Source organism: Eschrichtius robustus, chromosome 15 (assembly GCF_028021215.1).
Source record: "Eschrichtius robustus isolate mEscRob2 chromosome 15, mEscRob2.pri, whole genome shotgun sequence".
NCBI classification, from domain to species: domain Eukaryota; kingdom Metazoa; phylum Chordata; class Mammalia; order Artiodactyla; family Eschrichtiidae; genus Eschrichtius; species Eschrichtius robustus.
Genome location: NC_090838.1, coordinates 40,619,115 through 40,644,539, shown reverse-complemented (window position 1 = coordinate 40,644,539; position 25,425 = coordinate 40,619,115). Strand labels below are relative to the sequence as shown.

Sequence of the window (25,425 nt, the reverse complement as noted above, 5' to 3'; positions counted from 1 at the left end):
CCTGCGCAAATAAAGCCCGCTTTCAGGGCTGCCTTCTGGTATTTATATCCCGTGGGTTCCTCAGTGGGAAGAGCAAGGCTCCAGAGCGAGGGCATGATCTCCATAGGGGCCCCCAGGGCAGGGCTGGGTGGGAGGCCCTGTGGTTATTAGATGGCAGCTCCTGGATTTGGATTCTGAGTTCTCAAAGGAAACCATGAAAAAGATGTGGGATATAGTTAGCTGTAGCTGCAGGGGGGTTGGCTCAGATCCCACATCTTAAATATACAAAGCTCCTCCTTTTTCTCTCCCCCTGCCCCTCCGCCCCAGGCCCACGGGACCTCCTGAAGATAAGCAGAAAGTCCTGGTAGTTTAAAGAACTATAAAGAGAGTCTCTCTCTGGACTTCAATATTTAGTGGGGGGAAAACCAAAGTCAACCACTTTGCTATGAAAATTGGTCAAGTAATTTTTCTTAATTACCATGTAATTGCTTTTAGTGTTTTGAGAGGAGGCAGTAGCTAAATGGCCCAGAAAGGCTATTTAACGCTTTAAAATGTGATTCCTTCCCACACACTAATCACACTGAGTTCAGATTGGAATAGCATGTATGAGAAGTTAAGGACCATCATATGCCAAAAGAGATGCAGGATCTCGACACTTGGATGCTGGACTTTGGGGAACGTCTGCCAAACATTCTGGTACAAATTCTTGTCCCACACACCCTGCTCATTCATTCAGTGAATAAGTTACTATGCCTTCTGAGTGCTGGGTCCTGGGTGGAGCACACTGCAGACCACAGATTAAGACCTGAGTCACTGGTCGTCTGGTGGGGAAAGAAGGGTTTAGACTGTGAATCCCAGTCCTGCCACTGACTACCTGTGTGACCTGGGGCAAGTTACTTTAACTCCCTGAGCCTCAGTTTCCCCAGGCTTGAAACAGGGAGGATAATAGTTAACTTTTAGGATTTGTTCGGGGCTGAACTATGTCCCCCCCCCAAAGTCATCCCTAACCCCCAGTACCTCCCAATGTGACTGTATTTGGAGACACGGTTTTTACAGAGGTAATTAAGTTAAAGTGAGGCCATTGGGGTAAGCCCTGAGGCAATGTGAATGGTGTCCTTACAGGAAGTGATCAGGACACACAGACATCAGGGACTCGAACACACAAAGAAAAAGCCATATGAGGACACAGAGAGAAGGCAGCTGTCCACAAGCCAAGGTGAAAGGGCTCAGAGGAAACCCAACCTGCCGACACCTTGATCTTGGACTTCCAGCCTCCAGAACTGTAAGAAATAAACTTCTGTTGTTGAAGCCACCCAGTGTGTAGTGTACTGTCCTGTTATGGCAGCCAGAACAAACTAAGTATGTGCATCTATAAAATGGTAGGTGCATGGGGGAGATCATAAGTAGAGGCTGTTATTACTATGGATTCCTGCTCCTAATGTAACCTATGGGGCCTTCCTGCAACCGACCCCTCCTGCCATGTCCTCTGCCTGCCTCTTGTTTGTATAAAAGCTGTAGTATCCCAGGCCTCCCTAGAGTCACAGAAGCCTGGTTCAATAATTAATGATTGAAAGGATGTGAACAGGTAGTGACAAAAGTTGCAGTTGGGCCAGAAGAACTGGTAACAGTTTAAACAGTAAATCAGTCATATGGCAGTCACAGAATCTCTAGCTCCTCCCTGAAGTACCTAGATAACTGTATCTAATGCACATTTCCTGAGTTGTTTTACAGTTGCTAAAACCCCCACCAAATGGAAGAAGTTAACTACTTAATGACCATGAGCACATAGTCCCCAGACCTACTAGAGCTTGAGGATTGATAATGTTAACCCCTATGACACTGTCCTGTTACTTCACCAACAACCAAAGAGAGAACTGTTTAGGAGCTGATCACACACCCTGTGATTCCCTTCCCTCACCTCGCCTTTAAAAATGTTTTCCTGAAACCATCGGGGAGTTCAGGTCTTTTGAGCATGAGCTGCCCCGTTCTCCTTGTATGGCCCTTGCAATAAACCTTTCTCCCCTCCAAACTCCAATGTTTTGGTTTGTTTGGCTTCACTGTGTGTTGGGCACATGAACTTGTGTTCAACAACACTAAGGTACTTATAACCTAGAAGGAAAGACCAGAGAAAGCCACAAATGACAGGCAGAATGTGCCCACTCTCCTGCACTAATGTGCAATGGGAGGTTTGGAGAGGAAAGTCCCGGCTCAAGGGCAAGAGACTTCCTGAGGAGGGGGCATCTGCTTGGGCAGAGACAAGGGGCAGCAGATCAGGCAACAGTGATCATACCCTCTGCCCATGTGTCTGTGCATTTGCATCACATGCCAGTTGACACCAGCATAAGGGAATTTCTCCAGTCTGATTGCATTCACTCCACTACGCAGACACAAAATCCAGTCACACACACCCTGAACATCGCTGTGGCAGGTCTCCTCTCTGGCTGCCCAAACTGGGCCACAAGCCACGGAGGTGACCTCAGAGGTGATCAGGGCTGTTTGCATTCTCCAAATCAAATGCATTTTGGTTTATCCATGGCTAGTCCAAGGCTACTGCTGACCACCAAGCTCACCTGGCAATGTCCACATCAGTGGGAATACAGAGGCAGGAAGCACTGACGTACAGAGGGCACAGCATGTTTGTTTCGATTCTCACCACTGTCGGGAATTCCATGAATGTACGTGTGTACAAATATGCAAAACTTGAGCAATTCCAAGAATAGGGAAAGATTTTTAAAAATCATTTAGTAAGGTCCTATTTACAAACCAAGTATAGATCAACATTTACTTGGGCTCTTAGTCTCAAATGCAGATATCACACACAAAACTAATACTTGTGTCTCTAAGTCCAAAGGGAGTGTGTGCAAAATATTTGTTAATTTTATCACAGTTCGAAGGCCATTAAAGGCTTTACAAAGAATTTTGCACTTAGAGCAAAGTCTGATCAGAAATGTGTAAGTGGATATGAATGAATGGAATTGCCACATGACACTCTCAGCCATGGGTGTTGGCTTATATTTAAACTTAGGGGTCTCTAAGTCTCAACCTGGGCACTTGAGCCTATAGCAGAGTGACATCCTTCATCCTGACTCAGAGTCTTCATGTAAATGAGTAACTTCCAGCATCCTCACAAAGCGCCCCAGGTGCCTCCGCATAGCCCTGCCCGGCGAGGCCCATGTGCTCCTGCGAGAACCAGCCAGCACAGCAAGGGGCTCACCGGCCTCTAAGACGTTGGGTCTCCAATGGACGCCACCCAGGGCTCCACTCTCCCGCCACACCCATCGCTCCACCAGATCTCTGTACTACTGCTCACGGTCCCCACAGCTGCTTGTCCAGCCTGGGAGCCAGGGGGCCAGTGTTTGGGAGGTTTGGTTCCAGCTCTGCTTCTCCCTGCTCTGTAATTTAAAACAAGTCCCTGCTAGCAAGTGGTTTCAAGGGCCCTTCAGACTCTAGCAACTTATGAAGATGAATTCTCCTAAAAAAGAGTCTGCAGAGAAGTATGTGCCTCCCTGAAGACCCCTTCCTACCTAAATACCTTAGGACTCCTGCAACCATGCCCAGGCTGGAAGTTTTCCAAAGATGGCCACAGCAAGATCGCCCATCTAATGCCCTTCTGAAAGGTCACCTTGTCCCTCCCCCACTGAGAGGGGGCTCTCTTTCCCCTCCCCTTGAATCAGGGTGGGCCTTTTGCTCCTCTAACCAATACAACGTGGCAGAAGTGACATTGTGACAACGCTGGGCCTGAGCTGACCCAGAAGCTGCCATTTCCTGCTTGTTGGAGCCCTGAGCCACCACATAAGAAGCCCAGGCCATGGAGGAGGCACACTGAGGCGCCATCTTGGACATCCAGCCCCCTGGGCTTTCAGTGATTCCAGCCCCCATCACCATCTGACCACAACAACATGACAGACCCTAACCAAAAACCACCCAGCTGAGCCCAGGCAACCCACAAACCAGGAGAGAGAATACTAAATTGTGGTTTTAAGCCTCTACACTTTTTTGTGGTAAAATATACATAAACATAAAATTTACCCTTTTAACCATTTCTAAGTGTACAGTTCTGTGACATTAAGTACACTGACATTGTTGTGCAACCACCATCCATCTCCAGAATGTTTTCATCTTCCCAAACTGAAACTCTGTACCCATTAAACACTACTTTCCCATGCCCCCCACCCCAGCCCCTGGCAACCACCATTCTACTTTCCGCTTCTATGGATCTGATGACTCTAAGTACCTCATATAAGTGGAATCATACATTTGTCCTCTTGTCACAAAAGGCTTATTTCACTTAGCATTATGCCTTCAAGGTTTATCCGTGTTGAAGCACGTGCCAGAACTTCCTTTTTCGGGCTGAAAAATATTCCATTGTATGTGTATACCAAATTCTGTTTATCCATTCATCCATCGATGAAAACCTCTACGCTCTGGAGTGATTTTCTGCAGCTGTAGACAATTGGAGCAAGGACGATGCGGCTCTGGGGCAGCAGAGCAAGGCTCCCAAGGTAGATGTCGGGGTCCGGAGAGTGTGACGGAAACACAGAGCACCAGGACACTAACGCCCCAGAGTAGGTGACTGGCCAGGAGCTCGCAACAGCACTTGTCACAGTGGGCTGGGCATCTCCCGGGGTCTCCATTCTAGGCTGGAGCAACCCCAGGGCAGGGACCGGCAGGATCTTATTCAGGGCTGGGGGCCTTGCCCTGGCACAGACTGATAGGTCCAATAAATGTTCGGTGAATGAGTGAAGAATGTACCTGATGCTGAAGCCAGGTTCTGACTCATCCCAGAGTTTCTTATAGGCTACCCGTAGGGCAAGATCTGTGCCAATGAAAGCACAGGAGAACAGCTGCTTCTGGCTGGAAAGGAAAAGGGGTGGGGAGGTGGGGCAGAAGAACATTCTGACAGGGGAAAGAAAATTCATGGCCAGGCCCAGGCTTCCCAGGAAGCTCAGTCTCCAGCGAAGCACCCACCTGACCTAGGCAGCCTTAGCAGGGGCTTCACCATCTGGAGTCAGCCTTGCTCAGCTTGTTGGGCCCAAATCCCAGGGCTCAGGGCAGTAGAACTTCATGTGCCCTTTACAGGGGCAGGCGCAGGGCTTAGAGGGGCTCAGCCCATGGTCATGGAGCAGGCCATGGGGGTAGGGAAGGAGACCTGAGCTGTGAGCTGAGTTGCATATTCCAGCCCTGGGAGCTTTGGGATAGCGAACTTCCTTCACTGCAGGAGGACCCAGATTGGTGGCACGATGACCCCAGCCCTCTCACCCGTAACCACTTCACCAAGGAAACCAGTCCATTCTTCCTGCTGCACTGCTCCATTTGGTCATTCAACTAGGGAGCCCGACACAGGTCAGGATGCGCCAGAGCACAGACATTAACTCCAAATCGAAGAAGAGGACTTGTACCTGGTTGACTTAAAGAGTGAATGCCACCTCTACAAATGCCCATTTGAGGGTTTAATAAGAAGGGCTCAGATTGCATTTCAACTCTGCATTTAGGTTTTCCAGCCTCTAAAGATAAAGTGAAACCCTGGGTAATAACCACGAAGGTGTTTTTCTCTATTTCTCTTCAAAGCATACTTACACCTTGAAGGTTAGGAACTGCTTACCATGTGGAAAGCAGTTATAAGTACCAGTAAAAGAACTCAGAAAACGTGGATTTGGGACTTGGCTCAGTTTCTAAGTCACTATAGGAATTTGGACAAACCATTTACCCTGTTTGGGCCTTAGTTTCCTAATCCATGAATGGAGGAAAATACTATGTATCCCCATGGGTTGTTTATGTGCATTAATAAGAATAAATATATATGAGATCTAGAGAGATAGGTAGATAGCTATAGATACAGATACAGATACAAACGCACACATATATGAGGTCTTCATAAGAAAAGCCCTAACTATGTAAGAGATTTACTTATGTTCAGTAGGTGCTTGCTGATACTGCTGAATAAATGGCCGAATAACACAAGATTGCAACAAGACTCACATTTGGTGCAAGCGGGTCGCTCTTCACACTTTGGAACCCCCAGCTAGCATATCTACCAGATCCTAGAAAGCCACCCCTTTCCCCACATCTTAACAACCGACACCCCAATCTGCACACTTCCTCCCACCTGGCCTTATATTCTCCCAACCCACTCAGATAGAGTTGGCCTGACCTCCAGGGCCACGGCCTGACCCTCTGCCCCTGCCCTAGCCCCCTGGCCCAGATCCCACCTCCAAACATAGCATGAGGCCACTTCTTGGGCCAACTGCCAAGCCCAGAACCCTAGGTTGCCCCCAGCGTCTCCACTGCCTTTGGTACCAGATGGAAACAACTCATACCCTTGCCCTGATTTTCCAGAAGCACAAACACATGGAAGATTTGTGGACCAGGAGCCAGGGTGTCTGCTCAGGGGCTCCTCCCCACACCTCACGCCTGGACTCTACCTGTGACCTTGGCCTGCAAAATGAGGCTCACCTGGGGTCTTCCACCTCAAGGGGCTTTGGGGAGCATCACATAAGGTGACAGACCTGAAAGTTTCTTTGAAAAATATGAAGCACTCCATAAGTTCTTTAGCTCTTGTCATTCTTGTTAGTTTATTTCAGTGTGCTCACAGACTGAGTCTCTAAAGCCTGGGATTGGTCCCTGGGTGAATTCTTTTGGTACAGTGAGCACACACACAGAGAAATACTTGATGCTCTTTGTGACTACAGTGCTATTAGCACATGCAGTGTGACCTCTGGGACAGGACAGCGGCTGGGACGGAAGTCAGGAAACCCGGTTCCAGCCTCTTTGCCTCTGCCAGTAAATTAAGCACATCACTTAACTTGTCTGGGCATTTTTCTTCATATGCACAATGGAGCTGACAAGCCACCCACATTCTTATTCACCAGGATACAAGGAGGGCAAAGAATTTGAAAACAAAAACATTGCGCAAGTAGAAATGTCACAGTCCTCAGCGGGAAAGAAGAAATGAAGAAGAAAAAAGAAAGGGGAAAAGAAACAAACACCAGAGAGAGAAAGCATTTGGGGTGAAATGTGAGGCTCTTGAGAATGTAGGAATGGAATGCCATGGAAGATCCCAGTACAGAAAGTTTCCCCCCAGCCTAAGAGTCAGTGTCAAGATGAGCAGATTTACCACAGAGACATCTGAAATCCACCTCTGAGGCGGAAGGAAATGAAGTCTGTGCATCACCTGAGGTGGCGCAGGACACACCAGAAGCCGAGGCTCGCTGCTGTTCACTCTTACAGCTCAGCACAGATCGAGAAGGTAGATGAGAAACTGAGAGGTCCACTACCTGTCATAATTGTGGAATGTCCCTGGAGAGGCCCTGGCCAAGCCACATCCTGGCACAGGAGGTCCCATTCAGGGTGCCCCACTTTAAGTGGGACATTCAAACACCAAAGAGTTCCCCAAAAAGGCTGGTCACAAGCTGATCACAGTGGGGTGTGCTGAGATCACGTCACAAAAGGAAGGGCTATGAAATCCGGAAGTGTTTCCCTAAACAAGATTTGGGGAAGGCATGAGAAGCAAAGCCTCTCTTAGAATCAGAAAAAGAAAAACTTTAAACATCCTCCAGTCCGATCTTCACAAACGGGGAATCTTTAATACCACATCTCGGCTGAGGAATTATGTAGCTGCTGTGGAAACTCCTGCAGTAATGGGGACCTCATTACTTTATAAGTGAGTTCATCTCATTACCCCTTGGACAGAACTAAACTTTTCTCCCTCCTATTAACCCCAAATTAACCTCCTCCTGGCTTCCATCCATGCTCTGGCAGGGACACAGGCTAAGTCTAAACACTTTTTCACCTACTCATTCTTCAGACAACTTAAGACAGCTGGTCTTGATGACTTACACTGGGTTTTCCTGACTCCCCAGCGAGGGGCGCATTTTCAGCACAGCCCTGAAAGCACGCTATCCATTCCCTGTCAGTGCTTCTTTCCTGGTTATCTCCAGCCAGCTCAGACCTCAGACTGCCATCAGACGCTGACGGCTGCCCCTGCCTTGCTCAGGGCATCCCATCCCGGCCACAACCCCTAGCTCTGTGTTTGCTTTATAACTAGGTCTTGGCCTTCTGCCATAGTTTGGGCAAACTCTGGTCCATCTCGCGGTCTCGGTTTTGCTGCTCTGCCCGCTTCCCAGGGCTTATCATGAACATGCTCCATGATGAGGCCCAAAAAAAATAAGGTCCCAAATTCATGCCACTTAATGGAAAGCAGCTGGTCATTTGACTTTAAGCCTTCTGATAAATATTGAATCTAGAATGTTCAATAAGCGTTAAACATCTTTTCTAACAACTCATTTGGCAGATGAGGAAACAGAGGTCCAACTAGGTAAAGTGATGCACACAGCTAACGTAGTCAAGAAGATGAACATGAACTCTAATCTCTGGTTTTCCAGTCCCACATTCTCTCTACTGCAGTTGAGAGGAAGCGAGGCTACACTGCAGCTCAGGGTACATTTTGGAGTAAATTTTCCATAGTCCGTGTGGATGTGCATTCACTCTTTCTTTGACTCAACAGATATTCACTGAGCACCTACTATGTGCTTTGTAAATATCCCAGTACGAGTTGAAGTAAGTTTCCATATGGCTCTACATCCTGCTGTGTGTGTGCACACGCAGTGTGTGTGTGTGTGTGTGTGTGTGTGTATTAGTTAATTCTTTCATGCATGCTCACATTCACTCAACAATATGATAACTGAGCACCCTTAACACTATGCTGTGCACTGGTGCAAGTGAAAAAGTCACAGTCTGTTACCCCAGGGCAGTCTCTGTCTAGCAGGGACAATTCTCAAATGTTATGTTAATGTGATAAAGCCCAATGCAGGGTATTGCAGTACCTAATTAAGGCAGATGCTTCATTAAGATTGGTGCCAGAGATGGTGGTAATGTCCATAATTTTGATAGGAGTAAAGCTGCTGGTTCTGGTGGTTTGAAAAGGCCTCAGGAAGAGTGGGCTTCTGAGATGAATCTTGAAGGATGATATAAGTTGATCAGGCAGAACAGAGTGGAGAGAGGCGAGTGTGTGTGTAAACCCAGGGAGGCGGCAGAGAAGCTGATGCTGCAGGTAGGTGGGCGTGGCTGCGGCCAGGAGTTTGTGCGGGTGACACAGCAAAAGAGGCAGATAGGTGAGTAAGGTGCAGAAGCCCTGCTGTAGCACGCTGAGGAGTTTGATTTTATCCTAAAGGCAACAGGATGCAGTGAAAGAATTTTAGAGAAAGAATAAACAGGATCAGATACGAATTTTAGAAAGTTCTGACAGGGGAGGATGGAGTGGAAGGGGTGAGGCCAGAGGCAGGGAAGCCAGACAGGAAGCTCTGGCAGGAATCCAAGAAAGAAACCAGGGTTGAACCTGATGGTTCCTGCCTATACACACGTAGTTTTAAAGGCTGAAATATTAGAAGAGAGAAGAGATTGTTTTCCCGTACATCTCTCGTGGCCTGGGGCAATTTCCGCAAAACTGTGCAGAACCACATCACCTTCGTCATTCTCCACGGTGACGTGGTGGCACCAGAAAAGTGATGTTGGCCGTCGCATCACCACCAGTCGTGGTGTGCAGGAGCCTCAAACAGAGCAGCTGTTCCATAAGTGATGGCTGCTTGCATGAGCCACATCTACCAAAAGGGGATGGGGATGGACAAGCCCTACACAAAGTAAGGTCGGGTCCCAGAAGCATGAATAAGTCAGGTCGGAGCAAGGCAACAAGTCAGAAATAGGACAAAGAGAAAAGTTCCAGGAGGGATGGGATTAAAGGAACCAGCTCTCCACAGGAACAGAGGATGAAGAGCACAGACAGACTAGGAAACCAATGAAAGAGCCAGCACCTGTCTCAGGTGGTGAGATTCTGCGGGTCTCTGTAGGCACGATGCAGTTCGGGGGCCCACACAGTGCTCTTGTGAGGATCTGGGAAAGGTGTCCCCTCCGGCCAGACCAACAGCAAGCAGGCCACAAGCGGGGGACTTTGCAGCCGGGTTCCACCCAGAGCTGGTGAGAGCCTATGTGTGCATGCGGATGGGCACGTGTGAGTGGGTAAGTAGGAGCATCTGGCTGGAGAGGGGAACGTGTGGGTGGGGATAAGGCACATCTCGACAAGCAGGGGGCTGTCGCAAGCCGGGTACCCCATCAGGTGCGGTATAGGGCCATTCTCACTGGGAGTTTAGAGTCAAAGACGAATGAAGGGAGGATGAGGTGGAAACCCTAAAATAATTTCCTTCCTTATGAGGGAAAAATGTTCATCTAGGCAGGTCTGAGCCTTCTTGGAATTGGAAGATTCTCAGATTATCACCCAGTTCCTAGGAAAGCCTGACTGCTATTCCCCACCCTCCCCCGTGATAATTTTTCTGAGAAGCAGGAACACCTGACCACCCGTGTGCTACCTAGAATGACCCCAACTAGGCACCTTCCACTGCAGCCACGACTAGCAGCGACACCAGGGACTTTCACAAAGTTTACAAGGTTCTGCTTCAAGCCACAAACTAGCAACAGGCCTGGAGCTGCACAGCGGGAGGAAGGGGGGCGGGGTTCTCAGTTGTAAAGATCTGAGATTAAAACATCTCTCTATGTTTGTATTAACAGTAAACTGAGGCCAACAAAAGCAAGGTTGATGGCATCAATTACCATTTTCTAAGGCCTCCAAATTGGCCTGAATATGAGTTATCATGAGCTAGGGGAAAAAAAAAACAAAAAACATTCAAAGGGATGAACAGAGGCCAATGTGTCAGCCCCAACTCTGAACTTCTGGGCCACGGCTGTTTTAAATTAGATTCTCAATGCCGCTTCCATGAAACTCTTGGCTTAGCTCTGCAGGAAAAGTTATTTTTGTGCTCTGAGCCACAGACATTTATATAGAAGCATATCCATAATTCCAATTATGTTCTGTTTTCATGACGTCCTTTTCCTCTACTTAAGAACAGTCATAACTATCATTATTATTATTTCTGATAAGACACATAAAAAAGCTCTGGGCCAAGTACAGATTCCACAGGCCTGGATAAATGATTGTTCTAAAATGGGCAGATTTTACGTCTTGTGAAATCCTTAAGAAATACCTTCAGTTTTTCTATCCACTATGGCTGCCTCTTCTTTGTCAATTCCCTAACCCCACCTACCCCTCAATCACTCAGGACCTTCATGATCCCTCTTGGGAAAACCTAGTCCCAGAAGTAGTTCTGTTATTTATGTACACTCTCTGAGGTCTTTGCATTTAAAAGGTTATATTCAAAAATGAAATGAAAGGTTTTTATCTCCTTAAAGAACAGAAGCACCAACAAATAAAGCAAAGAGATATTTCTGGTTAAGAGAGGCATGGTTCTTAAGTAATAACATAGTTATTCTATAGAAAGGTTGATCTGTAGGCTGGGAGGGCTATGAAGAAGTGGTACAGATGCAAAATAAAAATGGTGGAAATTCATCCAAGAGAAACCTCAACTGATTACCAAGAAAACATAATATATTGGGAGACGTACCCATGGCCTCTCCCCAGAGGTCTCTCTGATTAGAACTTCTGAAGCACAATCCTGGTTCAGAAGAACCAATGCAAGGGAAGGGAGATGATGGGAGGAAACTAACATTTGTGATCATTAACATATGCCAAGCATGTGGCCCATGTTATTCCCTGTTATCTCACTTAATCTTCAGAACAACCTTTTGAGGTAGGTTTTATTATCACTGTTTTATGGAAAAGGAAACTTGGCCCCAGAGATGTTAAGTAACTTGCCCAAAGCCACTGCTATGGTCTGAATGTTTGTGTCTCCCCAAAATTCATATGTCAAAATCCTAACCTCCAAGGTGATGGTATTAGGAGGTGGGGCCTTTGGGAGGTGATTAGGTCATGAAAGTGGAGCCCTCATGATAGGGATTCTTATAAAAGAAGCCTCAGAGAGCTAGCTCACCCCTTCTACCATGCAATCACACAGACAGAAGTTGGCCATCTGCAACCTGGAAGAGGGTTCTCACCAGAACCATGCCAGCACCCTGATCTTGGACTTCAGTCTCTAGAACTGTGAGAAATAAATCTCTATTGTTAATAAGCCACCTGGTCTGCGGTATTTTGTTATAGCAGCCTGAACACAGTGAGCCACACATCTAAGTTAGTGGCAAAGCTTGGATTCAACCCCAGATCTGCTTGACTCCTCCTAAGTCCATTTCTTTTCCATTATCACATAGATGTGAGGGCCAGAGACGACGGCCAAAGATGACTGCTGGTTTGGTTTCCTTAAATTAACAGAATTTGTTGGGAGGGTACGGGAAAGATATGTCTATATAGATTTCTTTAAACATTATAAACAGGCTCTGCTGATCTCGATCAACATTCCCAGAGATGCTATCAGCCACAAGTAAAGAATCAATTCTTCAATGTAAACCTCTCTGCACTGTTAGAGACACAAGGTAAACACACATGCCAGGGGAGAGAGAACATCATCTCCACGACCAAAGGGAACAGGAACCTCTCCATAAAGGCTTTTCTTCTCAACATCGGTATGAGTTAGGATGCTGGTTGATTGTGAGAAGGTTTTAATCTACTATAAAGAATCTAAAGGACAGCATTTGGGGACTGGAATGGTGTTTAGGAAATTCAGATCTCTTCTGGACTAAGAACATGTGGCCAGATGTTGAGCAAGACACCATACCACAGTGCAGAGTCCCCCTGTGATGCTGGTGTTAGCCCACTGTACTGTTAGGGCCTCTTCTCTGCTGCATTCATTCAGTAGCAGTGGATTTCACATCCAGGGGCTAATGTAGATGCATTTACTTACTTGTATTCTACTTTACATATAAACTTTAAAATCAGTAGTTAAAAACTTCAGTCAATACGACAGGTTGAGTTGACATAAGAAATTACCCCTTCCAAGCCAAACACTGAACAAAACTATAACAACAAATACTACCACAAAAAACATAGATAAAACAGAAATCTCCAGATACCAGAAATAAAGAGGGAAGTCAAAGCAGATCAATCAGTGGAAGCTGAAGGTAAGGGCCTCATGGAACCATCCAGACCAGTTAGAGGCCTAAATGGCTGGCGGCTGAGACTTTAATGACATGCATGCAGTGAGGGGAGTCCAGTAATGGCCACCTGATGCCAGGAGCTGTCAGTAAAGCAATTACATAAAGCTGGAGGTCATAAAGGCCTACTTTATAAGTGAAAGAGTTCTAGAGGAACATCACTTGCCAGTCTGAGGAAACCCTAAGAAAGCTTGTCATCTGCTTGAGCAAAGAGTAGAAAATGAGTGACCTAAAAAAATCTGAAATCCAGGCTTACACCACAATACAGGAACAAGGTTTAAATGCATACTTTCAGGTTATACAGGCCCTATACGCCAAGACATTAACAAAAAGGCTAATTTGGAATGGGTAAAACCCAGAGAGGATCAGCAGGAGCAAATGTGAAATCACTTTATAGTGATATGCTAGCAATCCTGAGGTAGATAGGATTTCTATAGAAAACAACCCCTAATGAAGATGCAAGACACAAGAGAAAATGAATCGTAATTTAAAAATTCAAAAGCAGAAATAACAAATAATCTAAAACTACAATATGTTTAAAATACTGAAAGACATAAAAAGGACTAGAAATTAAAAGGCAAAGAGATAACATTAAAAAAAGAAAAAGAACACGTAGATATCAAGTACCAAATAGAAATTCTAGAAATAAAAATATATAGACATTAGGGCTTCCCTGGTGGCACAGTGGTTGAGAGTCTGCCTGCCAGTGCAGGCGACACGGGTTCGAGCCCTGGTCTGGGAAGATCCCACATGCCGCGGAGCAACTAGGCTCGTGAGCCACAACTACTGAGCCTGCGCATCTGGAGCCTATGCTCCGCAACGAGAGGCCGCGAGAGTGAGAGGCCCGCGCACCGCGATGAAGAGTGGCCCCCGCTCGCCGCAACAAGAGAAAGCCCTCGCACAGAAACGAAGACCCAACACAGCAAAAATAATTAAATAAATAAAAATATATAGACATTAAATTTAAAAAAAAAACAATGGATGGGTTGAATAGTAGACCAAATGCAGTTGAAAAAAATTAATAAACTGGAAAATAGAATTAAAAAATCACTCAGAATATAACTGAGAGATAAAGAGACATATATAGTTGACCCTTGAACAATATGGGTTTGAACCATGAGGGTCCACTTATATGCAGATTTTTTTCAACAGTAAATACTACAGTACTACACGGTCCTCAGTTGGTTGAATCTGGGAGATGTGGAACCACGGACTTGGAGGAACTGCAGATACAAAAGAACTGCATATATGGAGGGCCAACTATAAGTTATACACAGATTTTCAGTTGCACAGAGGGTCATCACTCCTAACTCGCACATTGTTCAAGCGTCAACTGTAGTATGAAAGAGAAATCTCAGACGAAGAAGACATAGAAGATAAAATGAGAAGGTTCAACATTTGCCTAATGGGTATTTCAAAAGGAGAGAACACAGAGTATGAGGGACTCAATAATCAGGGTAGGGGATTTTGTCTCTTATGCTCATTTCTATATCTCTAGCACCTGGAAGCATTCCTGATACACAATAAGTGCTCAATAATTACTTTAAAATAGATTTGTGGAGAAAACAACTGAGAAACCTTTAGATATGAAAACAGAGATGAGTCTTCAGATTAACGAGCACACTGAATTCCAAGTAGGATATATAAAACAGACTATCCCTGGACACATTATAATGAAAAGGCACAACATGAAAGACAAAAAGATCAGACTGAAAGTCTCCAAGAGAGAAAATAAATTACCTGCAAAAGAATGGCAGACTGAAAAGAGATTTCCCATAAGGAACAATTGAGATGAAAAGACAGTGGAGTAATAATTTACAAAACGCTGAGGGGAAAATATCGACTTAGAATTCTATACCTTGATAGATTATCTCTCAAGTGGGACATGAATAAAGACACTTTCAAAACAAAACCAAAACTACCCACAAGATTGGAGTATTACAACTCTAGCCCTTCCGTGAAAAAATTATCAGTACAAAGAAAATGAACACAGACGTATAGAATGGTATGCAAGAGGCAATGTTGAGATAAGAAATTGGTAAAGTTAAATAAATTTTGACTGTAAAAAAGAAAAAAAAAGTGGAAATAACAATGATGACTAATTGCAGGGGTGGGGAGAGGACTATACACACTGTGGGATTAAACCACTAGACCACAATAACCAGGAAGATGGGAAGAGGGGCAGATTAGATTTAAAGCCATCTAAGGCCACTGCATTGCTGAGAGGAAATAGAGAAATTGATTAACTTTAGATTAAATGGATGCACATGTTAAAAATTTAAGAATACTAAAAGGTAATACAAATAGAATTTTGTCTTTCAAAACAGTGGACAGAAGTAGGAATATATAAAACTTGATCAATCCAAAGAAAACTATGCAAAGAAGTATAAAAGAAGCAAACAAAAAATGCTAAATAGGAAAAACAAAAACTTAAGATGGCAGAAAGAGGTCAAATGCATATAAATTACAAAGAATGTAAAAGTTTAAACTCAATTATTAAAAAGACAGATTTTCAGGTTATAATAAAAATGAAAATGAAGCTACACATAAAAACTGTTTCTAAGATTAACAATTAAGGCAAAATTATAGAGAGAAGTTAATATAAAAGGATATACAAAGACACACAAAAAATAATAGCCAAGAGGAAGTAGGTATAGCAACATTAATATCAGACAAAATAGAATTTATGCCGAAAGCATCAACAGAAATAACAGAGGACAGTACATAACATAATAAATTCACCCCAGAGAAATAACAGTCATGAACTTGCATAAACATTGATGGATTACAAGGAGAAATTGACAAATCCACAGAATGGAAGATTTTAACATTCCTTTCTCAAGAAACTGAAGAGAACTCAGAAAGCAGGCAAAAGAAAATCAGGAAGAACATGAGAAATTTGAAAAACACAGTTAATAAGTTTGACCTGTTAGATTGATATAGAATGCTGCAGCCACCAAGCAGGGAATATATTTTTCTTTTAAACCACACATGAAATATTTGGAAAAACTGTTTATGTAATCAAACACAGAGGATTGTTATTATACAAACCATGCTGTCTTTTCATAATGCTGCTAAATTAGAAATCAACAATAATTTAAACAAAGTTATGAAAAAGGTTTTTTTAAAAGTTGAAAATGGAAAATTAAATCCATGGGTTAAAAAGAAAATAAAAGAAATATGAAAATGGGATTGACATATATACACTAATAGGTATAAAATAGATAACTAATGAGAACCTGCTGTATAGCACAGGAAACTCCACTTCACTGTACGGTAGAAACTAACACAAGATTGCAAAACAACTATACTGCAATTTAAAAAAAAAGTTATAATAGAAAAAAAAATCTAGAGCCAAGTGGTAATGAAAGTACACATACCAAAACTTGTATGATGTGGCTAAAGCAATATGTAGAGCTAACTTTGTAGCTTTAAAATGCTTTTATTTTTTTGGCCGTGCCACACATCTTGCGGGATCTTAGTTCCCTCACCAGGGATTGAACCTGGGCCACGGCAGTGAAAGTGCCAAGTCCTAACCACTGGCCCACCAGTGAATTCTCTAAACTGCATTTATTGAAAAACAAAAAATAAATGAGCTAGGAGTCAATTCAAGTAGCTAGAAATGGAAAGAAAAAATAATTAAAATAAGAGAGAAAAAAAAGAAATGAAAAGCAAAAAGTATAGATAAGAAAGAAGCTGGTTATATCAGAAGACTAATTAAGTAGACTTCTATATTAATTTTTAAAAAGAGATGGCCCAAATAAACAATATTAAGGGGCTTCCCTGGTGGCGCAGTGGTTAAGAATCCGCCTGCCAATGCAGGGGACACGTTTTCAAGCCCTGGTCTAGGAAGATCCCACATGCCGCGGAACAACTAAGCCCGTGCGCCACAACTACTAAGCCTGCGCTCTAGAGCCTGTGAGCCACAACTACTGAACCCGCGTGCCACAAATACTGAAGCTTGCACACCTAGAGCCCGTGCTCCACAACAAGAAAAAGCTACCGCAATGGGAAGCCCACGCACCGCAACAAAGAGTAGCCCCCGCTCGCTGCAACTAGAGAAAGCCTGCATGTAGCAACGAAGACCCAACGCAGCCAAGAATTAATTAATTAATTAATTAATTAAAAAAAAAAAAAGAAATTCTGAAAAAATATAAAAGTAATTGTAATAGCTAACAATTATTGTGTGCTTCCTTATATGGCAGGCACTATTCTAACATTCTGCATACATTATCCTTAAAGTGGATACTATTATCTATTTTATAGACAAGGAGACTGAGAGAAATTAGGAAACTTACCCAAGGTTACTTGGTATTCTTAGGAGTAGCAATAGACGAAAGAAGACAATTATGTAACATGTTCCAAACACTGAAGGAAAATAATTATGAGTCCAGAATTTCACACTCAGTCAAACTCTCACTTGTAAGAGCAAAATAAAGACATTTTCAGCAATATAAATATTTTAAAGTTTACCAAAGGCCTTCTATGAAAGAACTTCTAAATTTCCATTGACATGAACTCAGAAGGAAGGAGTAGGGTATCAGAAGTAGCAGCCTCCAAAATGCATTGGATAAATAAAACAAAACAAGGTAAAGTAGGTGAGAAAGGTGGAACCAAGTATACATAGGAAATAGAAGGTAGATAATAATGTTATTAGTTATTCAAAGTAGAGGCCATAAAGTCCTATGCATATGCTAGAAGTAGGCCACTAAGTTGGCTCTGTGCTTCCTTTTGGCCAAATAAGAAATGGGAAACGTCAATTAAAGGATTCACAGCACCCACAAAACAAAACAGACAAGTTGTTCACAAGAACTATTCCTGGCACTGAGACCACAAAGACATTTCTCATATGGTCAAACGGATACAAGATCTGGGATTTTGTTCCAAGTGTGATGATTTGGGAAAGAGATCCTTGACTCTTACAATTTTTTTTCAACAAGAAGGTGATTTAGAAGCATCAGCCTTTCAGAAAACTTTTCCTTGAAGAATAAAAGAGATAAAGCCTCCTACTTAAGGTGTGTTATTTGAATGACCAAGTGTTTTAGAAAAGCCCATCTTTAGGTATATTCCAGGAAGAGGATGGATAAGGTGACCTCTAGGGGCCTGGTTGCCTGTGAGGACACATGGTGGTACAGGATGTGGGCCTCTTCCCCAGAGCTATCCCCAGAATATCTCCATCTCTGGTTCATCTTGCCAATGCGTGGGATCACCCACATAGCCAGGCTTCCAAAAAATAGTTTATTATTGTGTTTTCACAGTAATAAACATCGAGAAGCAATACACTTTTCTCTTCCTTTCCTGTTCCATGGTAAATCCTTGACCTGCCTATCCTGACATTCCATATAACACGTAGATAAGATAAATGGGAGCCTGGCAGCTTTCCCTGGGCCTTCCTACCCATCTCACTCCCCTGACAATGCCAAGAAAAATGAACACCCATACTGGTAGGGCTCTGAAGACATAATTCGCTGATCTTTAAAAATCCTGCCTTTTACCAGGACTGTTCCAGAATCCCATGGGGTTCCTGGAATTCCAGGCTGTCCAGGAAGCGTCTGAGGACTTCTGGATTATTTCTCATGGGTATAGCTGGCTCCCAAGGGAAGGTGGGCTACCTCTGGCTAAGTCTGGAGCAATTCCCAAGGACTTCCAAAGAGAAGTGACAGTGGGAGATGGAAGAGATGGGAGATAGAGGCATTTTACAATTAATCAAAATATCAGTTCTTACTGAACCACAAATTACTTTCCCTTCCTTTTCTATTTTTTCTTATAATTAAAATAACAATAATAATACATGTGCAGGGAGATGGTAGACAGCAGTGATTGATATGAATAGACTTTGGTCACTGACCTGATTTCAAGATTTGATTCTAGCACATAGTGGCTATGCAACCCTCTGATTTTACTTTCTGAATCTTATATCATGAGAATAATACTGGTACTTACCTCAAAGAGTTTTAAAATGAAATACTATATGTATGTGCTTTATACTCAATAAATGTTAGCTATTACTATTGTAAAAACATTGAGAAATACAGGCAAGCACAAAGAAAATCAAAAGCACCTGTAATGCCACCATCCATTTTCATGCATACAATTCCAGTATTTTGGGGGTGTATTTTCAAAGAGTGAGACACGATGCTTTCTATTTCATAACCTGCTTTTAAAATTTAACAAAATACCCTAACCATGTCTATATAATTTGGTATCCTTGTACAACATGATTTTAAAAGGCCACATCATATTCCTTTAGGTTATTTTACTTCTTAAAGTAAATAAGAAGTAAAAATAACCCCTTTCCTCCTTTCTCCTCTGCAGGTTCCACTGTTTGTCTGTTTCCAACTCATCTGACCCGTCAGATGATAGTTGGCTACTTTCTACTGGCTAACTGGGGATGCAGCCTTCATCTCACCATCCAGACCACCTGTTCCATCAGCCAGCCTTCATTACATCCCCAGAATCCAGAGCAGCCATTTGGGGCTGCACAGCAAACCCTCGTGCATGATGGCAAACCACCCAGTTTAACAAGATTCCATGAGGTGGTACAAAAGCTGAACACGGCAGAAAGGCAATTTCTTTGCAAATAGTATAAGGCTGACTTCTGGGACATTAAATACACTCTTAAAAATTCTCAGGAAGAGGAAGAGACTGAAGATTTTTATCTGAGTGCATTGTTTTTCTAAGCACCAGGGCCAAACAAGTTCAAAACTTTTAAGGGCTTTCTTTTCAAATGGAAGTCACAACACTTTCTTACCAATGACATTTTGAAACCACAGTAAAACCTTACTAATTCATACTAATGGGGAACTACCACACTCAATCAGCAGAGAAAAATGAATTACATCCTTTTTAAAATAAAGAAGTTTCTTTCCAATGAAATTCATTTTTTAAAAAATCTTTATTTCTGAATAGTTCAATACCTTGACCTGTTTTGATGGGTTGTTCTGAAGCTGATCTAAGACATATGTTACAACCACATTTATTGTTTATATAGAAACAGGAATGGCTTAAGTTCTTGAGAAGGGCATTCTCCATAAAAACAATAAAAGTTCAACACTCCCCACAATCCTGTTCATACAGCTCACTCCTTAGGAAAGCTTTTTCTTCCTTGGTCACGTGGAAGCAAACCCCAGTTCAGGCTGCCCCCCGGCTGCTCCAGTTCTGAGTGAGTGGGCAGAAGTTTGTAATATCAACCCAGATCAACCCCTTAAAAAAAAAAATCCAAAAACCTCCAGATTCCAGGCTTGACCAGACCCATCTGAGAATTAACAAGATCCTTCTAAGCACCCAGAGAACTAAGCCTGTCATGGAAACACTGATTCAACCCTAATGAGAACAGACATAAAAACCACACAAGTGAACTAAACATTCCTCTACCCAAATGGAGTCAAGTTGAAGCAACAGCCTCAGGATTAAAATAAGTGAGGCTGTTTTTTTCTTTGCGATCCTGCTCAGTTTTGCCCCTTCCATTGCCTTGTTTTCACAACTCCTGTTTATGAGAAAGTGGGAGTCGGGACGTTGGGAGAGGGATGGAGAGGAGGGCTAGTAGGAGGGAAGAGAAATGCAGGGTGAGTAGCCAGGCTGGGGAATGCCAACAAACACTGCGGTTTATGCCAGGCAAATGAAAACTTCTAGCCTGGGGGAGGCTGTAATAATCTGTTTGGGGTAGTCCGAAAATAAGCTACAGTGAACTCTCATCTCCCACTAAAACAGTTAAGTATGGAATGAAGTCTTTACTTTCCAAAGATCAGGTTCTGCACAGTATTTTTAGCAAGCACTCTTTTTCTCTATTTTCTTTTTCTTTATTATTTTTTCCTGTTTCTTTCAGAATTAGAAAGGCTAATTAAATGATGTATCATTATTATTGGAAGAAAGCACAGTCAGAGAGGTTGAAAAAAAAAAAAGATGTCCAACAGAAATAGTAAAATCCCAAGGAGGAATATATTTTAATTTCCCCTTGGACACACAAGGCATGATTTGTGCGGCCAGGGGATCGAACATCAACTCCTAGTTAAAGTCCTTCCTGCAGGAAATCTTTGGGCAAGTGTGCAGACCCCGGTGGCTATGGCTCCCTGGCCTGGGTCATCGCCTTCTAGGGCTGGAGGGGGCACCAGGCTGGAGATATCAGCCAGTGGGACAGGAGCCTCCCGGAGAAAGGTGGGGGGGGGACGGGGGAGAGAAGGTAGCAGCATGAGTAACAGGAGCCAGGAAAAAACAAGGAAAGTGAGAGAGTGAGAGTCCTGGGGGTGGGGGGATGCTGAGCCCCCCGGGGGAGGGATGGAGGACCGGGGCTGGTGACCCTGGTCCGGGAGGCCAGGGCCGCACGGGTTGGAACGAGTCCCCGCCCCCCACCCCACCCCCCACCCCCTTGGAGCTGAGTCTAGATTCTTTTCTTTCCTGCTTGAGTTTTCTTTCTCTTGAGAGCGGGACCCAGGTCACAGCAGCAGCCCCAGAGCTGTGGTGTAGAGGGGAAGCCGGTGGGGCTCACCCCGTGCGGGCCCTGCCCTCTGGGGGCTGCGAGGGCGGCGAGAGGGAGAAGGGGCACCGCGCAGGGCACCCAGCCTGCCCGGGAGATGCCCGCGTCCCGCGACGTCGGCTGCGCAACCCCCCCTTCTCAAACTTTCCCAGCAAACCGCGGATAACCCACCCCGGAGAGGGGGCTCCCCATGCCTCCCCGTCTGTCCCCTGGGGGCGGTCACTCACGGGCAGCGCGGCTGGGGCTCCGACTCTGGCCGCCGCCATCCACCCGGGGAGGAGAAGCAGGAGGAGAAGAGACAGAGGGGTAGGAGAGGGGAAGGAGAGGGAGGGCCCCGAGCGACGCGAGCGGAGGGGCGGGGAGGGCGTGGCCACTCCGCAGAGGCTCTCCCGCCCCTGCCCCACCCCACCCCCTGCTTCGTCCCCGCTTCTCTCCTCACTTTTTCCCGCCCTGGATCCCCCAAAGTTTTTCTGGTGTCTGATTCTCCATTCTCTTCTCTCCTCGTATCTCCCTTCGGAGTCTCCGGCCCCCAAGTGGGGGGAGAGGGTGCTCCCTCCAGCAGAAGTGGGGCGGGGTGGGGGCAGGTATGGGAGTTACGTTTAGATGCCCCTGGAAGCAGACGGCTGGGGCCTTTGGCAGGTCTGAAACCACCCTCCCCCTCTAGGACCTTGTCTTTTCTGGGTGGTGGGATGATTGGGGCGGGACGCTGGGGGGGCGGCGGGAGGCTGAGGCGACTTGCGGTCATGTTTCCACGTTGCTTCATTGAGCTTTTGGGCTTGGCTTTCTCTCGTGATTAGAACGAAAGAATTTTTTTTTTGCCTTTTTAAAAAATTGAAGTACAGTATAGCTGATTTACAATCTTACATTAGTTTCAGGTGTACAGCATAGTGATTCAGTATTTTTACAGATTATACCCCATTAAAAGTTATTACAAGATAATGGCTGTAAGTCCCTGTGCTATACAGTATAACCTTGTTGCTTATCTATTTTTTACATAGTAGTTTGTATCTCTCAATCCCACACCTTTAATTTTCCCCTCCCCCCTCCCCCTCCCCTCTGGTAACCACTAGTTTGTTTTCATGAGTCTGTTTCTGTTTTGCTATATACATTCATTTGCATTATTTTTTAGATTCCACTTTAAGTGATATCATACAGTATTTGTCTTTCTCTCTGCCCTATTTCACTAAACAATATTCTGTAGGTCCATCCACGTTGCTGCAAATGGCAGAATTTCATTCTATTTTATGGATGAGTAATATTCCACTGTGTGTATATACAAACACACGCACACACACACACACACACACACACACACCCTCATATCTCCTTTATCCATTTGTCTGTTGATGGACACTTGTGTTGCTTCTATATCTTGGCTAAGAATTATTTTTGAAGCCTCTGTTGAGTGCCTCCTCTTTTCCCCTAAGGTGAGACCAGCCCTGGTCACAGGGTAAGATGAAAGGATGTAGAAGAGAAGGGGAGCTGTCCTCTGAGGAGAGGTTAGAGGGTGACATGTAGTCCCTAATCCATCACTTGCTAGCAGGTAACTCTGGGCAAGTCCCTTGACGTCTGAGCCTCTTCCACAAGCAGGGCTGCCTCACTGGGAGTCAGAATGAAAGGAGAAGATTCACTGGAGGGATACCCAACCCCAGGATGGGAGGCTTGAGTAGAGTTTGAACAGACTCAGAGGAGAGAAAAGAGGGTATTCCAGGCCCTGGCACACAGAGCTTTGGAGGCTGGCAAGACTGGAAGGCTTAGGAGAGGTGGGAAATGTGTGGATGAGAAGGTGGAACTAGACATAAAGCAGGAAATGGGAAATCCATGAAAGTTTTTAAGCAGAAGAATATTTTGATGTAAGTGGTATCCTATTCACTTTTGTATTCCCAGAGCCTGGCATACAGTTGGCACTCAGTAAATCTCTGTGGACTCAAAGTGGTGATTGAGGAATATTGATTTAATGGTCTGAAAGATGGACTACCCGGGAAGAGAAGGCTTGGGCCCAAGGAGAGGAGTTAGGAGGCCCTAGCGAGCATCTCAACTTGAAGTGCAATGCCTGGATGATAGAAAGGAAATGAGGGAATTCTGATTAAATACTTCCTTTGTGTTTGCACAGCAATGTGATTTTCTTTTTAACGCTCTTTCAGGTGTAGTCTTGTTTTTGATCTTGGAGTTCCTTGGTGAAATGGAAAAGATAATCAGTATCCTATCCAACCGCTACCCAGTGGTTGGAACCTGTGATGAGGGCTTTGAGGAAGGAAGAAAACATTCAGAAAGGGCACAAGAGTGCCTCAAGTCACACAGCTGGGATCTATTTAGGATACTTTTAGTTTCAGATAAAATTTCTAATTGTGTTTAAGCTTAAGACACCCTAAGCAAATAGAAAATGGCATCAGGTCCTCCTCACTTCTCCCTTTCCTCCAGCTACCATCCCTGTGATGATGATCAAGGGTTGAGGGAGAGCAAGAGGGAGTCTAGAGAATAGAAAGTCAACTGACTGGTAACTTTTCAGAGACTCTTCTATGGAATCAGTCAGGTACTGGGCCGGAGCCAGCCTTCTGGTAAGGAGGTGGGCGAGGTGCAGAAGAAGGACAAAGGAAGAGGGAGGCAGAAAAAGGGAAGAAAAGAGATGCCCTGAACCCAGGCAGTCTGGCTGAAGCCCCAAACTGAAACTCCTGTGTCCTGTGTCCTGTGTCCAGCCATTGGGCCATCTAAGAGGCCAGCCCACCTCAGAAAATGCCACAGGTAACAACTGGAGAAAAGACTCAAAACAACACCACATTGGACAAACCAGTAATTATCACTGCATTTAAATAGAGTCCTAAGTGCATCTTTTAAATTCCATCATCTTTTTAATTCCAAGCAGTATGGCCTTGATTAGTAGGTAGCCCACCCAGTGAAAGAAAGCTTTTTTGGCAACTTTGACACTTCTGCAAAGCAAATAGGCCCATAATTTTCTAAAGACCAAATACAGTTCGTTGAAAACCATTTATCTTTTGCAAGGGACAGTCCCTCCTCTTCTGTGTGACTCAACGTGACTCCGAAGGTTACCACTTCCATGAATGCAGATTTATTTCTTGTAACTCTTCCACGTACTTTCAAAGGACCCTTTCTGGCAGTGTCCCTTTGTATCAAAATCTGGTGGTAAACAGCTCAGCCTGGCCTCAATAGCTACGCCACCGCAGCTGTTCATGGCCAGCTGTGACCTCATTTTACTCCAGTTCCTGTCCCTTTCCTTGCTCTACAGTAAGGAGACCCTCAGACTATATCATTCTCCTTTTCATTAACAAGTTTCCCTTTTCGGACAGCCTTTTCACAGAAACCATTTCGAATTTCCACACTGGTTAACAAGGGGTCCCCAAGTTGTCTGTAAATATGATCTAGTAGATTAACTTGGAACCTCAAAACTCAAATCAGCTGGAGCTGTCAGGATCAATTAATATAAATTCAAACCGGCTTTCAGAAATGCCCGATTTGAAAGGGGACTTGGTTGGAAAGTGAGGATTTCAGATCTAGGACAAGCTTAGCCCTAAATGCTTGATAAGAGCATTCCTCTCTAAAAACTTTACAACAGTAAGTCTCTATTTATATTGCAACATTCATTCAAAATAAAGACTTGTGGAAAACCGTATTCAAAAAAACATTAATCAGTGATGGCTTCAACTACAGTGAAAATGAAACAGGAAAAAAAAAAAAATCACCATTTTAAGTACATGATGCATATTGGCCTGATTTATTTATTTATTTTGCCGCACCGCACGGCATGTGGGATCTTAGTTCCAGGGATCGAACCCACATTCCCTGCATTGGAAGGGCGAAATCTTAACCACTGGACCGCCAGGGAAGTCCCTGGCCTGATGTTTTTAAACAACTTTATCAATGAGGAAACTTGAATATTCTTTCAAAGGAAATTTCCAGAGATAAATAAAACACCTACATCTTCACTGAGAATGCCAGCTGGAGAATGCCAGCTGAAATCAATGATACTT

General features: G+C 44.3%; 1 protein-coding gene across 2 annotated transcripts in view; it reads right to left on the bottom strand.

Moving 5' to 3' along the window:
* Positions 1 to 21,749, bottom strand: part of STON1 (stonin 1) — a 56,119-nt gene extending 34,370 nt beyond the window's left edge. The window contains exon 1 of one of the 2 annotated variants that reach the window (XM_068564389.1): positions 21,667 to 21,749. The gene's annotated coding sequence lies outside the window, so the exon portion shown is untranslated. The remainder of the gene's footprint in view (positions 1 to 21,666) is intronic. The other variant, XM_068564390.1, reaches the window with a different exon arrangement.
* Between the last annotated feature and the right edge of the window lie 3,676 nt (positions 21,750 to 25,425).